Below are 15,352 nucleotides of genomic sequence, written 5' to 3'. Positions count from 1 at the left end.
AAATATGATATGACATACTTAAACACATGAAAACTAAGGTTAGAGATTTCGAAATTGAGGTCAAATGACCAAATTGCCCCCGATAGCAAGACTATGGCCTTGAAATCAAGGTTTTTAGAAAATATTTTGGTAAAACTTAGGTTTTATGCACTAAATGAAATCAAATGAACATCAAATTTAACCTAAAGTATCCTAATATGATTATTAATATGATTAAACCCTAAAAATATATGCTTATGCACGAAAATCCAAGAATATCACAAATTTTGTGATTTTTGCAGTGTTTTGGAATTCTTCGGGTGCCCTGTTTTGCAATTCAAGCCATTAAAGCATCAAACGGATTCTAAAAACCCTCAAAATTGGTACCTGCACTTGTTATAACACTAATATCAAATTAGAATTATAAAAATATTTTTTTGGCATTAAATTAATCCGAAAATAGCATCAAACCCTAAAAATATGCTATTTTTGACCTAGTTCACCAACCAGTCTGAGTCCAGGACCCGAACCAGGGGTCAAACCTACATGGAAATCTATGAAATTTTACAGAGAACAAATAGACAAGAAAACAGAACTTTTCCTTTTTACAGATCTGAAAAAGCCTTTAAAACCAGGGAGATACCCATCCGACAATCCGGACTTGAATATATTGATTTTAACTTTTTTCCTGACTGATACTTTCATAAAAGCTAGTGTATGTGCCATTCGTGTAGACCATAGTGAGTTTGAATATGCAGGAATCATCATCCATCACTATTATCATCGCAAAATTTTTAACTTTTTGCGAGTCAAACTGACCTTTGAAATAGTTTTTGAAAATAGCTCGCCTCCGTTTTAAAATGCGGGATAATTTCGAAGAATGGGACTCGCCTGTCGGTATGAGGTTCGACCGTTCCTGCCACCTTTAACAGGGGTAATCGAACCAAGGATCAATCTACTGCTCTGCTCTATTCAACTTATCTAAATCATATTCTAATTTCTAAATGCGCATAGAATCAGGCATGTGCTATGAATTTCTAAAAATGCATATTTGAAAACATGATGTTTGCTTTGAATAACTGAAACACTTAGAATAGATATCACATGGAAAATCGTGAATTGGGATTTGAAATATACTTCTCAGAAAAGTAAAATCGGTTTCTGAAGGAATCTTGAGATTTTTGTGAAAATTGATTTTGAGAAATGTGAAATAACTTTGAAAAACTTGATTTCTTTGAATTCAAACTTTGAAATTGAAAATATAACTTAGAAAATCGAATTTGGAACTTGGGAAATACTTGAAATATCATTGGCAAATCCATATTTTAAGAAAATCGATTTTTGAATATGACTTAGAAAAATTTGAGAAAAACTGATTTTTTTGAATTGAAATTAGAATTTATAAATGCATGAAATGAATGAGTATGGATTTGAGGAATTGAGAAATACTTTTTGTATTTTTGAGAAATGCAGTGCATTTTGAAGTTAGCCTAAGAGTGTAGGCTGAATGTGGCTAATGTGAAGATCATAAATCTGGGTATCATTCGTATTCTGACTATGGCCATAAATACAAATTCCACCAAATTTATAAACTTCATAAAAGCTAGTGAATGTGCCATTCGTGTAGACCATAGTGAATTGATAAAATGTGCATGAATGATACATTCATCAAACATTTAATATCGGCAGAATTAAACTATATGCAATGCATCCTATTCTAAGCTGAAATTTAAATTCTTATTCCAAATATAATTTAATTTAATTTAGATCACTATTGAATTTAAATACAAGAAATTAAAGGAAAATAAAGTCTTCAATGTTCCTGCAAAACTAGAAAACTTTGTTAGTGATGATATGTTGGCTTTTCTAGGTTTATCCAGTAATATCTAGAAATTATTGGATTTTGCTAGATATAAGCCTTTTTCCATGATTCCCTGATATAAACTTGATAAAATATGAAATCAAATTGAATAAATAACAAAGATAAGATATGAAATTTCGAAATTGGGGTCAAAATGACCAAAATACCCCTAATAACAAGACTATGGCCTTGAAATTAGGGTTTTTAGAAAGATATTTGATAAAATGCAAGTTTTGAGGTTCAAATGAAAATAAATCAAACTAAATATGCAATGACATGATTAAAAATATGAAAATTAGGGTTAGGGATTTCGAAATTGAGGTCAAATGACCAAATTGCCCCTGATAGCAAGACTATGGCCTTGAAATCAGGGTTTTCTGAAATAGATCTTGGTAAAAACTTAGGTTTTATGCACTAAATGAAATCAAATGAGCATCAAATTAAATCTAAAGCATCCTAATATGATTATGAATAGGATTAAACCCTAAAAATATATGCTTATACACGAAAATCCAAAAAATATCACAAATTTTGTGATTTTTGCAGTGTTTTGGAATTCTTCGGGTGCCCTGTTTTGTAATTCAAGCCATTCAAGCATCAAACGGATTTTAAAAATCCTCAAAATTGGTAGCTGCACTTTTTATAACCCTAATATCAAATTAGAATTATAAAAATATTTTTTGAAAATTTCACAGTAGCTAGACCTAATCAATATGAATCCATGGCACTTTACAGATCTAAAAGCGAATATAAGATGAGAAAAATATCATCACAGAAAGTTACCCTCTTGATTTTAACAACGATTTTAAAGTTTTAAAAACCAGATTTGATGTCTGATTTTTCTGACAGGGTTCCCGAAGTTCAAAAACTCTTATTTTTTTACAGTAGATCAATAACATATGCATGCATCACATATAAAAAAATCAGACATTAACAACAAGTATTTCAATCCAAAACAGCATGCTCTTTTCTGTTCTAAACTAAAAACACACAGAAATCTAAGAAACTTGAGAAAATATGCATTAACTAATAAAAAACAATAAAATAAACCATAAAACAGTAAAATAAAAATTATTTCTATGCTGGAAAATGTGTAATAAACATGAATAAGCAAAGAAAAAAATAAAATACAGGGAATCCATGGATGGAATTTGCTTTCACTTTTGAAATCATGGATTTAACCCATTTAACGAGTAAATCTCACGTTTCGTCGGTTAAGAACATGAAAAACGTACCTCTCATCGATTCTAATGGATTAGAATCCTTGAAATCACCCTCAAACTGAGTTAGATCATCTTCTTGGGTCGATTTTGGGGTTCTTGGATGAAATCCATGAACACAAGAGTTTCCTTGGTGAAATCTATTGAAAAATCATAAAAACTAATAAAATAATATTAAATAAACTCACCTTGGGGCTGCAGCTGCAATGGAGGAAGGTGGAGGTGCTGGAGAGGAGAGAGAGGCCACGAAAATTTGAGAGAAAAAGAGCCCTTTTTTACCTCTTGAAGTCCCCTATTTATAGGTTTCAAAACCTCCTTAATTAGGGTTAATTAAGGAGTTTTATTTTTTTAGAACTCTTTCTAATAAATCCAATAAAGGGGCAATGATTTTTTCGAGAATTATAGCCTAGGTGGGACTCTAATTAATCCCTAATTAACCCCTAATTAAACCCTAGAAAGTCCAAATGTGATGCCACTTGGCATCTTCCACATTTGGTTTTTTAAAAACCTTTAAAAACCTTTAAAAACACTAGTTTTAAAAACTAAACTTCAAAATGAGTTTTAAAAATGATATTAACTCTTCTAAACCCCTAACACTAACTAAGACACTGACTAACCCTAGTCTAGCCCTAACTTACTCGAATATGGCGCCACCCTGAGTGGGCCCTACTTGAGTTTTTCAAAAAACGATTTTAGAACTTGAAATTGAAGGAGTTTTCAAAAGATTTTCAAAAGTAAACTTAAAATTAGAATTTTTGAAATGGCATAGGGTTCTAACCGAGTCAGAACTTTTCTGGATATGGTGCCAACTGAGTGGGCCCACATCGAGTTTTGAAGAATTTTGAAATAAACACTGAAAATGGTTTTGAAAAGGGGTTAAAACCAGTATTTGAAATTCAAGATCTTTGAAAATAGGGTCTCAAGCGAAATGGAACTCCGAATTAGAGTCCTGAACTCTTAGGACTCTGTGATTTTGGTTTTTAAAAGCCAAATAAAGAAATTTTTGAAAAGATTTCATCGAAAATGGTGAAACAAGTCAGAAAATACAGTCAGAGTTAGACTCCTAATTCGATCAGAACTCTAAATTAGAGTCTTGGATTAACTGGACTCTACAAAATGATCTAATTTTTGAAAACAAATGGAATAAAAACAAACTCCTGACTGGACTAGGACTCTGGGACAGAGTCCTGATCGGACTGAAACTCTAGATTTTTGGTATTTTCTGAAAAACAAATGAAAGAATTTTGAAAAACGGTTAGAAACACGATAAAATCAAATTTTGGTTGAGAGTCTTGATACGATTAGGACTCTAAGAAAGAGTCCTAATTCGATCAGAACTCTAAGAATTTTGGTTTTTCTAGTAGGCAAATGATGAAATTTGGGCAAAGCTTTTGAAAACCAGTGAAAATGAAGCGAGAACATCAATTTTGGATAGAGTCCTGCTTCGATCAAGACTCTGGGGTAGAGTCCTGATTTGATCAGGACTTTGAGATAAAACCTCAAAATTTTGAAATTCTTTGATAAAAGTGTAATAGTTTTGGTATGTTGAAAGATTTCTGAAAGATTCTCTCAAAATTGAAATCAGGATCAGAGTCCTGATCCAACTAGGACTCTCTGAACAGAGTCCTGTTTTGACTAAAACTCTGAGTTTCTGACTCATTTTGAAAGATTTGATTGAAAATAAATAAAATAGTTGTAAAAGATTAGAGTCCCAATCCAATTGAAACTCTAAAGAAGAGTCCTGATCTGACTGGACTCTTGAAGAAGAGTCCTGATCCAACTAGGACTCTGAAATTTTGGCCAAAACAGAAGATTTTGAAAGGTTTTCTCCGAAAGCAGGTAAAAAGGTAGTGAAAAGTAGAGTTCTGATCCGACTGGACTCTGCAAAAAGAGTCCTGATCCAACTAGGACTCTGAAATTTTTGGAGATTTTTGACAAGTAAAGGAATCCAGAAGTGACCACCTAAATGGGTCTCATCTGAGAATTGAAATCAATTGAAATTGAGTTTGAAATGAATCCAGATTGTTTTCTAACAAAATATTTTGAAATATGAGGTCCTGGGGTTGGAAAATGATAGAATGCTGACTAAAAACCCAGGTTTTGAAATTGATTTTGAAAGAAAGCTTTAAAACTCAAATCTGGATTAAATATTTTAAAAACATGAGTGCTGGATCTCGAAAATGAGATGCAATGACTTGCAATGCTATGTAGTGCAATGAAATGGTATGCTGAATGCATGCAATGATATGCAATGACACATGAAATGGATGAATACTGAATGAGGAGGAAAATTTGGGGTGTTTACAATCACACATTAACATTATTTAAAAAAATAAACTATATGCAATGCTGCCTAAGCTAAGCAGGAAATGTAAATTCTTATTCCAAAGTTTAATTTAGTTTACATCACTATTGAAAATTAAATACATGAAAAATAAAATCTTCAAGGTACCTGCAAAAATAGAAAACTTGATTAATGAAAATATGTTGGCTTTTCTAGGTTTATCCAGTAATATCTAGAAATTACTGGATCTTGCTAGATATAAGCCTTTTCCATGATTCCCTTAAATAAAATTGATAAAGTATGAAATAAAATTGAATAAATAAGGAAGATAAGATATGAAATTTCGAAATTGGGGTCAAAATGACCAAAATACCCCTAATAACAAGACTATGGCCTTGAAATTAGGGTTTTCAGAAAGATATTTGGTAAAATGCAAGCTTTGAAATTCAAATGCAAATAAACTACGCTAAAATATGATATGACATACTTAAACACATGAAAACTAAGGTTAGAGATTTCGAAATTGAGGTCAAATGACCAAATTGCCCCCGATAGCAAGACTATGGCCTTGAAATCAAGGTTTTTAGAAAATATTTTGGTAAAACTTAGGTTTTATGCACTAAATGAAATCAAATGAACATCAAATTTAACCTAAAGTATCCTAATATGATTATTAATATAATTAAACCCTAAAAATATATGCTTATGCACGAAAATCCAAGAATATCACAAATTTTGTGATTTTTGCAGTGTTTTGGAATTCTTCGGGTGCCCTGTTTTGCAATTCAAGCCATTAAAGCATCAAACGGATTCTAAAAACCCTCAAAATTGGTACCTGCACTTGTTATAACACTAATATCAAATTAGAATTATAAAAATATTTTTTTGGCATTAAATTAATCCGAAAATAGCATCAAACCCTAAAAATATGCTATTTTTGACCTAGTTCACCAACCAGTCTGAGTCCAGGACCCGAACCAGGGGTCAAACCTACATGGAAATCTATGAAATTTTACAGAGAACAAATAGACAAGAAAACAGAACTTTTCCTTTTTACAGATCTGAAAAAGCCTTTAAAACCAGGGAGATACCCATCCGACAATCCGGACTTGAATATATTGATTTTAACTTTTTTCCTGACTGATACTTTCATAAAAGCTAGTGTATGTGCCATTCGTGTAGACCATAGTGAGTTTGAATATGCAGGAATCATCATCCATCACTATTATCATCGCAAAATTTTTAACTTTTTGCGAGTCAAACTGACCTTTGAAATAGTTTTTGAAAATAGCTCGCCTCCGTTTTAAAATGCGGGATAATTTCGAAGAATGGGACTCGCCTGTCGGTATGAGGTTCGACCGTTCCTGCCACCTTTAACAGGGGTAATCGAACCAAGGATCAATCTACTGCTCTGCTCTATTCAACTTATCTAAATCATATTCTAATTTCTAAATGCGCATAGAATCAGGCATGTGCTATGAATTTCTAAAAATGCATATTTGAAAACATGATGTTTGCTTTGAATAACTGAAACACTTAGAATAGATATCACATGGAAAATCGTGAATTGGGATTTGAAATATACTTCTCAGAAAAGTAAAATCGGTTTCTGAAGGAATCTTGAGATTTTTGTGAAAATTGATTTTGAGAAATGTGAAATAACTTTGAAAAACTTGATTTCTTTGAATTCAAACTTTGAAATTGAAAATATAACTTAGAAAATCGAATTTGGAACTTGGGAAATACTTGAAATATCATTGGCAAATCCATATTTTAAGAAAATCGATTTTTGAATATGACTTAGAAAAATTTGAGAAAAACTGATTTTTTTGAATTGAAATTAGAATTTATAAATGCATGAAATGAATGAGTATGGATTTGAGGAATTGAGAAATACTTTTTGTATTTTTGAGAAATGCAGTGCATTTTGAAGTTAGCCTAAGAGTGTAGGCTGAATGTGGCTAATGTGAAGATCATAAATCTGGGTATCATTCGTATTCTGACTATGGCCATAAATACAAATTCCACCAAATTTATAAACTTCATAAAAGCTAGTGAATGTGCCATTCGTGTAGACCATAGTGAATTGATAAAATGTGCATGAATGATACATTCATCAAACATTTAATATCGGCAGAATTAAACTATATGCAATGCATCCTATTCTAAGCTGAAATTTAAATTCTTATTCCAAATATAATTTAATTTAATTTAGATCACTATTGAATTTAAATACAAGAAATTAAAGGAAAATAAAGTCTTCAATGTTCCTGCAAAACTAGAAAACTTTGTTAGTGATGATATGTTGGCTTTTCTAGGTTTATCCAGTAATATCTAGAAATTATTGGATTTTGCTAGATATAAGCCTTTTTCCATGATTCCCTGATATAAACTTGATAAAATATGAAATCAAATTGAATAAATAACAAAGATAAGATATGAAATTTCGAAATTGGGGTCAAAATGACCAAAATACCCCTAATAACAAGACTATGGCCTTGAAATTAGGGTTTTTAGAAAGATATTTGATAAAATGCAAGTTTTGAGGTTCAAATGAAAATAAATCAAACTAAATATGCAATGACATGATTAAAAATATGAAAATTAGGGTTAGGGATTTCGAAATTGAGGTCAAATGACCAAATTGCCCCTGATAGCAAGACTATGGCCTTGAAATCAGGGTTTTCTGAAATAGATCTTGGTAAAAACTTAGGTTTTATGCACTAAATGAAATCAAATGAGCATCAAATTAAATCTAAAGCATCCTAATATGATTATGAATATGATTAAACCCTAAAAATATATGCTTATACACGAAAATCCAAAAAATATCACAAATTTTGTGATTTTTGCAGTGTTTTGGAATTCTTCGGGTGCCCTGTTTTGTAATTCAAGCCATTCAAGCATCAAACGGATTTTAAAAATCCTCAAAATTGGTAGCTGCACTTTTTATAACCCTAATATCAAATTAGAATTATAAAAATATTTTTTAAAAATTTCACAGTAGCTAGACCTAATCAATATGAATCCATGGCACTTTACAGATCTAAAAGCGAATATAAGATGAGAAAAATATCATCACAGAAAGTTACCCTCTTGATTTTAACAACGACTTTAAAGTTTTAAAAACCTGATTTGATGTCTGATTTTTCTGACAGGGTTCCCGAAGTTCAAAAACTCTTATTTTTTTACAGTAGATCAATAACATATGCATGCATCACATATAAAAAAATCAGACATTAACAACAAGTATTTCAATCCAAAACAGCATGCTCTTTTCTGTTCTAAACTAAAAACACACAGAAATCTAAGAAACTTGAGAAAATATGCATTAACTAATAAAAAACAATAAAATAAACCATAAAACAGTAAAATAAAAATTATTTCTATGCTGGAAAACGTGTAATAAACATGAATAAGCAAAGAAAAAAATAAAATACAGGGAATCCATGGATGGAATTTGCTTTCACTTTTGAAATCATGGATTTAACCCATTTAACGGGTAAATCTCACGTTTCGTCGGTTAAGAACATGAAAAACGTACCTCTCATCGATTCTAATGGATTAGAATCCTTGAAATCACCCTCAAACTGAGTTAGATCATCTTCTTGGGTCGATTTTGGGGTTCTTGGATGAAATCCATGAACACAAGAGTTTCCTTGGTGAAATCTATTGAAAAATCATAAAAACTAATAAAATAATATTAAATAAACTCACCTTGGGGCTGCAGCTGCAATGGAGGAAGGTGGAGGTGCTGGAGAGGAGAGAGAGGCCACGAAAATTTGAGAGAAAAAGAGCCCTTTTTTACCTCTTGAAGTCCCCTATTTATAGGTTTCAAAACCTCCTTAATTAGGGTTAATTAAGGAGTTTTATTTTTTTAGAACTCTTTCTAATAAATCCAATAAAGGGGCAATGATTTTTTCGAGAATTATAGCCTAGGTGGGACTCTAATTAATCCCTAATTAACCCCTAATTAAAACCTAGAAAGTCCAAATGTGATGCCACTTGGCATCTTCCACATTTGGTTTTTTAAAAACCTTGAAAAACACTAGTTTTAAAAACTAAACTTCAAAATGGGTTTTCAAAATGATATTAACTCTTCTAAACCCCTAACACTAACTAAGACACTGACTAACCCTAGTCTAGCCCTAACTTACTCGAATATGGCGCCACCCTGAGTGGGCCCTACTTGAGTTTTTCAAAAAACGATTTTAGAACTTGAAATTGAAGGAGTTTCAAAAGATTTTCAAAAGTAAACTTAAAATTAGAATTTTTGAAATGGCATAGGGTTCTAACCGAGTCAGAACTCCTCTGGATATGTTGCCAACTGAGTGGGCCCACATCGAGTTTTGAAGAATTTTAAAATAAACACTGAAAATGGTTTTGAAAAGGGGTTAAAACCAGTATTTGAAATTCAAGATCTTTGAAAATAGGGTCTCAAGCGAAATGGAACTCCGAATTAGAGTCCTGAACTCTTAGGACTCTGTGATTTTGGTTTTTAAAAGCCAAATAAAGAAATTTTTGAAAAGATTTCATCGAAAATGGTGAAACAAGTCAGAAAATACAGTCAGAGTTAGACTCCTAACTCGATCAGAACTCTAAATTAGAGTCTTGGATTAACTGGACTCTACAAAATGACCTAATTTTTGAAAACAAATGGAATAAAAACAAACTCCTGACTGGACTAGGACTCTGGGACAGAGTCCTGATCGGACTGAAACTCTAGATTTTTGGTATTTTCTGAAAAACAAATGAAAGAATTTTGAAAAACGGTTAGAAACACGATAAAATCAAATTTTGGTTGAGAGTCTTGATACGATTAGGACTCTAAGAAAGAGTCCTAATTCGATCAGAACTCTAAGAATTTTGGTTTTTCTGGTAGGCAAATGATGAAATTTGGGCAAAGCTTTTGAAAACCAGTGAAAATGAACCGAGAACATCAATTTTGGATAGAGTCCTGCTTCGATCAAGACTCTGGGGTAGAGTCCTGATTTGATCAGGACTTTGAGATAAAATCTCAAAATTTTGAAATTCTTTGATAAAAGTGTAATAGTTTTGGTATGTTGAAAGATTTCTGAAAGATTCTCTCAAAATTGAAATCAGGATCAGAGTCCTGATCCAACTAGGACTCTCTGAACAGAGTCCTGTTTTGACTAAAACTCTGAGTTTCTGACTCATTTTGAAAGATTTGATTGAAAATAGATAAAATAGTTGTAAAAGATTAGAGTCCCAATCCAATTGAAACTCTAAAGAAGAGTCCTGATCTGACTGGATTCTTGAAGAAGAGTCCTGATCCAACTAGGACTCTGAAATTTTGGCCAAAACAGAAGATTTTGAAAGGTTTTCTCCGAAAGCAGGTAAAAAGGTAGTGAAAAGTAGAGTTCTGATCCGACTGGACTCTGGAAAAAGAGTCCTGATCCAACTAGGACTCTGAAATTTTTGGAGATTTTTGACAAGTAAAGGAATCCAGAAGTGACACCACCTAAATGGGTCTCATCTGAGAATTGAAATCAATTGAAATTGAGTTTGAAATGAATCCAGATTGTTTTCTAACAAAATATTTTGAAATATGAGGTCCTGGGGTTGGAAAATGATAGAATGCTGACTAAAAACCCAGGTTTTGAAATTGATTTTGAAAGAAAGCTTTAAAACTCAAATCTGGATTAAATATTTTAAAAACATGAGTGCTGGATCTCGAAAATGAGATGCAATGACATGCAATGCTATGTAGTGCAATGAAATGGTATGCTGAATGCATGCAATGATATGCAATGACACATGAAATGGATGAATACTGAATGAGGAGGAAAATTTGGGGTGTTTACAATCACACATTAACATTATTTAAAAAAATAAACTATATGCAATGCTGCCTAAGCTAAGCAGGAAATGTAAATTCTTATTCCAAAGTTTAATTTACTTTACATCACTATTGAAAATTAAATACATGAAAAATAAAATCTTCAAGGTACCTGCAAAACTAGAAAACTTGATTAATGAAAATATGTTGGCTTTTCTAGGTTTATCCAGTAATATCTAGAAATTACTGGATCTTGCTAGATATAAGCCTTTTCCATGATTCCCTTAAATAAAATTGATAAAGTATGAAATAAAATTGAATAAATAAGGAAGATAAGATATGAAATTTCGAAATTGGGGTCAAAATGACCAAAATACCCCTAATAACAAGACTATGGCCTTGAAATTAGGGTTTTCAGAAAGATATTTGGTAAAATACAAGTTTTGAAATTCAAATGCAAATAAACTACACTAAAATATGATATGACATACTTAAACACATGAAAACTAAGGTTAGAGATTTCGAAATTGAGGTCAAATGACCAAATTGCCCCCGATAGCAAGACTATGGCCTTGAAATCAGGGTTTTTAGAAAATATTTTGGTAAAACTTAGGTTTTATGCACTAAATGAAATCAAATGAACATCAAATTTAACCTAAAGTATCCTAATATGATTATTAATATGATTAAACCCTAAAAATATATGCTTATGCACGAAAATCCAAGAATATCACAAATTTTGTGATTTTTGCAGTATTTTGGAATTCTTCGGGTGCCCTGTTTTGCAATTCAAGCCATTAAAGCATCAAACGGATTCTAAAAATCCTCAAAATTGGTACCTGCACTTGTTATAACACTAATATCAAATTAGAATTATAAAAATATTTTTTTGGCATTAAATTAATCCGAAAATAGCATCAAACCCTAAAAATATGCTATTTTTGACCTAGTTCACCAACCAGTCTGAGTCCAGGACCCGAACCAGGGGTCAAACCTACATGGAAATCTATGAAATTTTACAGAGAACAAATAGACAAGAAAACAGAACTTTTCCTTTTTACAGATCTGAAAAAGCCTTTAAAACCAGGGAGATACCCATCCGACAATCCGGACTTGAATATATTGATTTTAACTTTGGTCCTGACTGATACTTTCATAAAAGCTAGTGTATGTGCCATTCGTGTAGACCATAGTGAGTTTGAATATGCAGGAATCATCATCCATCACTGTTATCATCGCAAAATTTTTAACTTTTTGCGAGTCAAACTGACCTTTGAAATAGTTTTTGAAAATAGCTCGCCTCCGTTTTAAAATGCGGGATAATTTCGAAGAATGGGACTCGCCTGTCGGTACGAGGTTCGACCGTTCCTGCCACCTTTAACAGGGGTAATCGAAACAAGGATCAATCTACTGCTCTGCTCTATTCAACTTATCTAAATCATATTCTAATTTCTAAATGCACATAGAATCAGGCATGTGCTATGAATTTCTAAAAATGCATATTTGAAAACATGATGTTTGCTTTGAATAACTGAAACACTTAGAATAGATATCACATGGAAAATCGTGATTTGGGATTTGAAATATACTTCTCAGAAAAGTAAAATCGGTTTCTGAAGGAATCTTGAGATTTTATGAAAATTGATTTTGAGAAATGTGAAATAACTTTGAAAAACTTGATTTCTTTGAATTCAAACTTTGAAATTGAAAATATAACTTAGAAAATCGAATTTGGAACTTGGGAAATACTTGAAATATCATTGGCAAATCCATATTTTGAGAAAATCGATTTTTGAATATGACTTAGAAAAATTTGAGAAAAACTGATTTTTTTGAATTGAAATTAGAATTTGTAAATGCATGAAATGAATGAATATGGATTTGAGGAATTGAGAAATACTGTTTGTATTTTTGAGAAATGCAGTGCATTTTGAAGTTAGCCTAAGAGTGTAGGCTGAATGTGGCTAATGTGAAGATCATAAATTTGGGTATCATTCGTATTCTGACTATGGCCATAAATACAAATTCCACCAAGTTTATAAACTTCATAAAAGCTAGTGAATGTGCCATTCGTGTAGACCATAGTGAATTGATAAAATGTGCATGAATGATACATTCATCAAACATTTAATATCGGCAGAATTAAACTATATGCAATGCATCCTATTCTAAGCTGAAATTTAAATTCTTATTCCAAATATAATTTAATTTAATTTAGATCACTATTGAATTTAAATACAAGAAATTAAAGGAAAATAAAGTCTTCAATGTTCCTGCAAAACTAGAAAACTTTGTTAGTGATGATATGTTGGCTTTTCTAGGTTTATCCAGTAATATCTAGAAATTATTGGATTTTGCTAGATATAAGCTTTTTTCCATGATTCCCTGATATAAACTTGATAAAATATGAAATAAAATTGAATAAATTACAAAGATAAGATAGGAAATTTCGAAATTTGGGTCAAAATGACCAAAATACCCCTAATAACAAGACTATGGCCTTGAAATTAGGGTTTTCAGAAAGATATTTGATAAAATGCAAGTTTTGAGGTTCAAATGAAAATAAATCAAACTAAATATGCTATGACATGATTAAAAATATGAAAATTAGGGTTAGGGATTTTGAAATTGAGGTCAAATGACCAAATTGCCCCTGATAGCAAGACTATGGCCTTCAAATCAGGGTTTTCTGAAATAGATCTTGGTAAAAACTTAGGTTTTATGCACTAAATGAAATCAAATGAGCATCAAATTAAATCTAAAGCTTCCTAATATGATTATGAATATGATTAAACCCTAAAAATATATGCTTATACACGAAAATCTAAAAAATATCACAAATTTTGTGATTTTTGCAGTGTTTTGGAATTCTTCGGGTGCCCTGTTTTGTAATTCAAGCCATTCAAGCATCAAACGGATTCTAAAAATCCTCAAAATTGGTAGCTGCACTTTTTATAACACTAATATCAAATTAGAATTATAAAAATATTTTTTTGGCATTAAATTAATCCGAAAATTGCATTAAACCCTAAAAATATGTTATTTTTGACCTAGCTCACCAACCAGTATCAGTCCAAGACCCGAACCAGGGGTCAAACCTCCATGGAAATCTATGACATTTTACAGAGAACAAATAGACAGGAAAACAGAACTTTTCCTTTTTACAGATTTGAAAAAGCACTTAGGATCAAGGAGATCCCCTTCCGGCAATCCGGGCCTGAATATTGCAAACCAAACATGAGTTAAAACAGACACTGCAGATTACAAATTCTGGGATAAATATCAATACTATTCCAAAATATCTGAGATTTTACCCGTGCATAGTTGACAAAAAAATAATAATACTCATTTTTTACAGATCATGAATCGGATCTGTATTTTTGGATTTATAAACAACACCAGTCTGATTAGGGTTTTGGAAAACCCTAACGAGTTTTAAATTGAAAATCAGAGTCTCTGACAGAGGAAAAATACTAAACAGTAATAAAAAATTCTGAAAATTTCACAGTATGTAGACCTAATCAATATGAATCCATGGCACTTTACAGATCTAAAAGGTAATATAAGATGAGAAAAATATCATCACAGAAAGTTACCCTCTTGATTTTAACAACGATTTTAAAGTTTTAAAAACCTGATTTGATGTCTGATTTTTCTGACAGAGTTCCCGAAGTTCAAAAACTCTTATTTTTTTACAGTAGATCAATAACATATGCATGCATCACATATAAAAAAATCAGACATTAACAACAAGTATTTCAATCCAAAACAGCATGCTCTTTTCTGTTCTAAACTAAAAACACACAGAAATCTAAGAAACTTGAGAAAATATGCATTAACTAATAAAAAACAATAAAATAAACCATAAAACAGTAAAATAAAAATTATTTCTATGCTGGAAAACGTGTAATAAACATGAATAAGCAAAGAAAAAAATAAAATACAGGGAATCCATGGATGGAATTTGCTTTCACTTTTTAAATCATGGATTTAACCCATTTAACGGGTAAATCTCACGTTTCGTCGGTTAAGAACATGAAAAATGTACATCTCATCGATTCTAATGGATTAGAATCCTTGAAATCACCCTCAAACTGAGTTAGATCATCTTCTTTGGTCGATTTTGGGGTTCTTGGATGAAATCCATGAACACAAGAGTTTCCTTGGTGAAATCTATTGAAAAATCATAAAAACTAATAAAATAATAT

The sequence above is a fragment of the Nuphar pumila genome, chromosome 14, assembly GCF_984573655.1.
Source record: "Nuphar pumila chromosome 14, dmNupPumi1.hap1.1, whole genome shotgun sequence".
NCBI classification, from domain to species: Eukaryota; Viridiplantae; Streptophyta; class Magnoliopsida; order Nymphaeales; family Nymphaeaceae; genus Nuphar; species Nuphar pumila.
The sequence above is the reverse complement of the archived record's forward strand: the minus strand, read 5'-3'. Positions refer to the sequence as shown.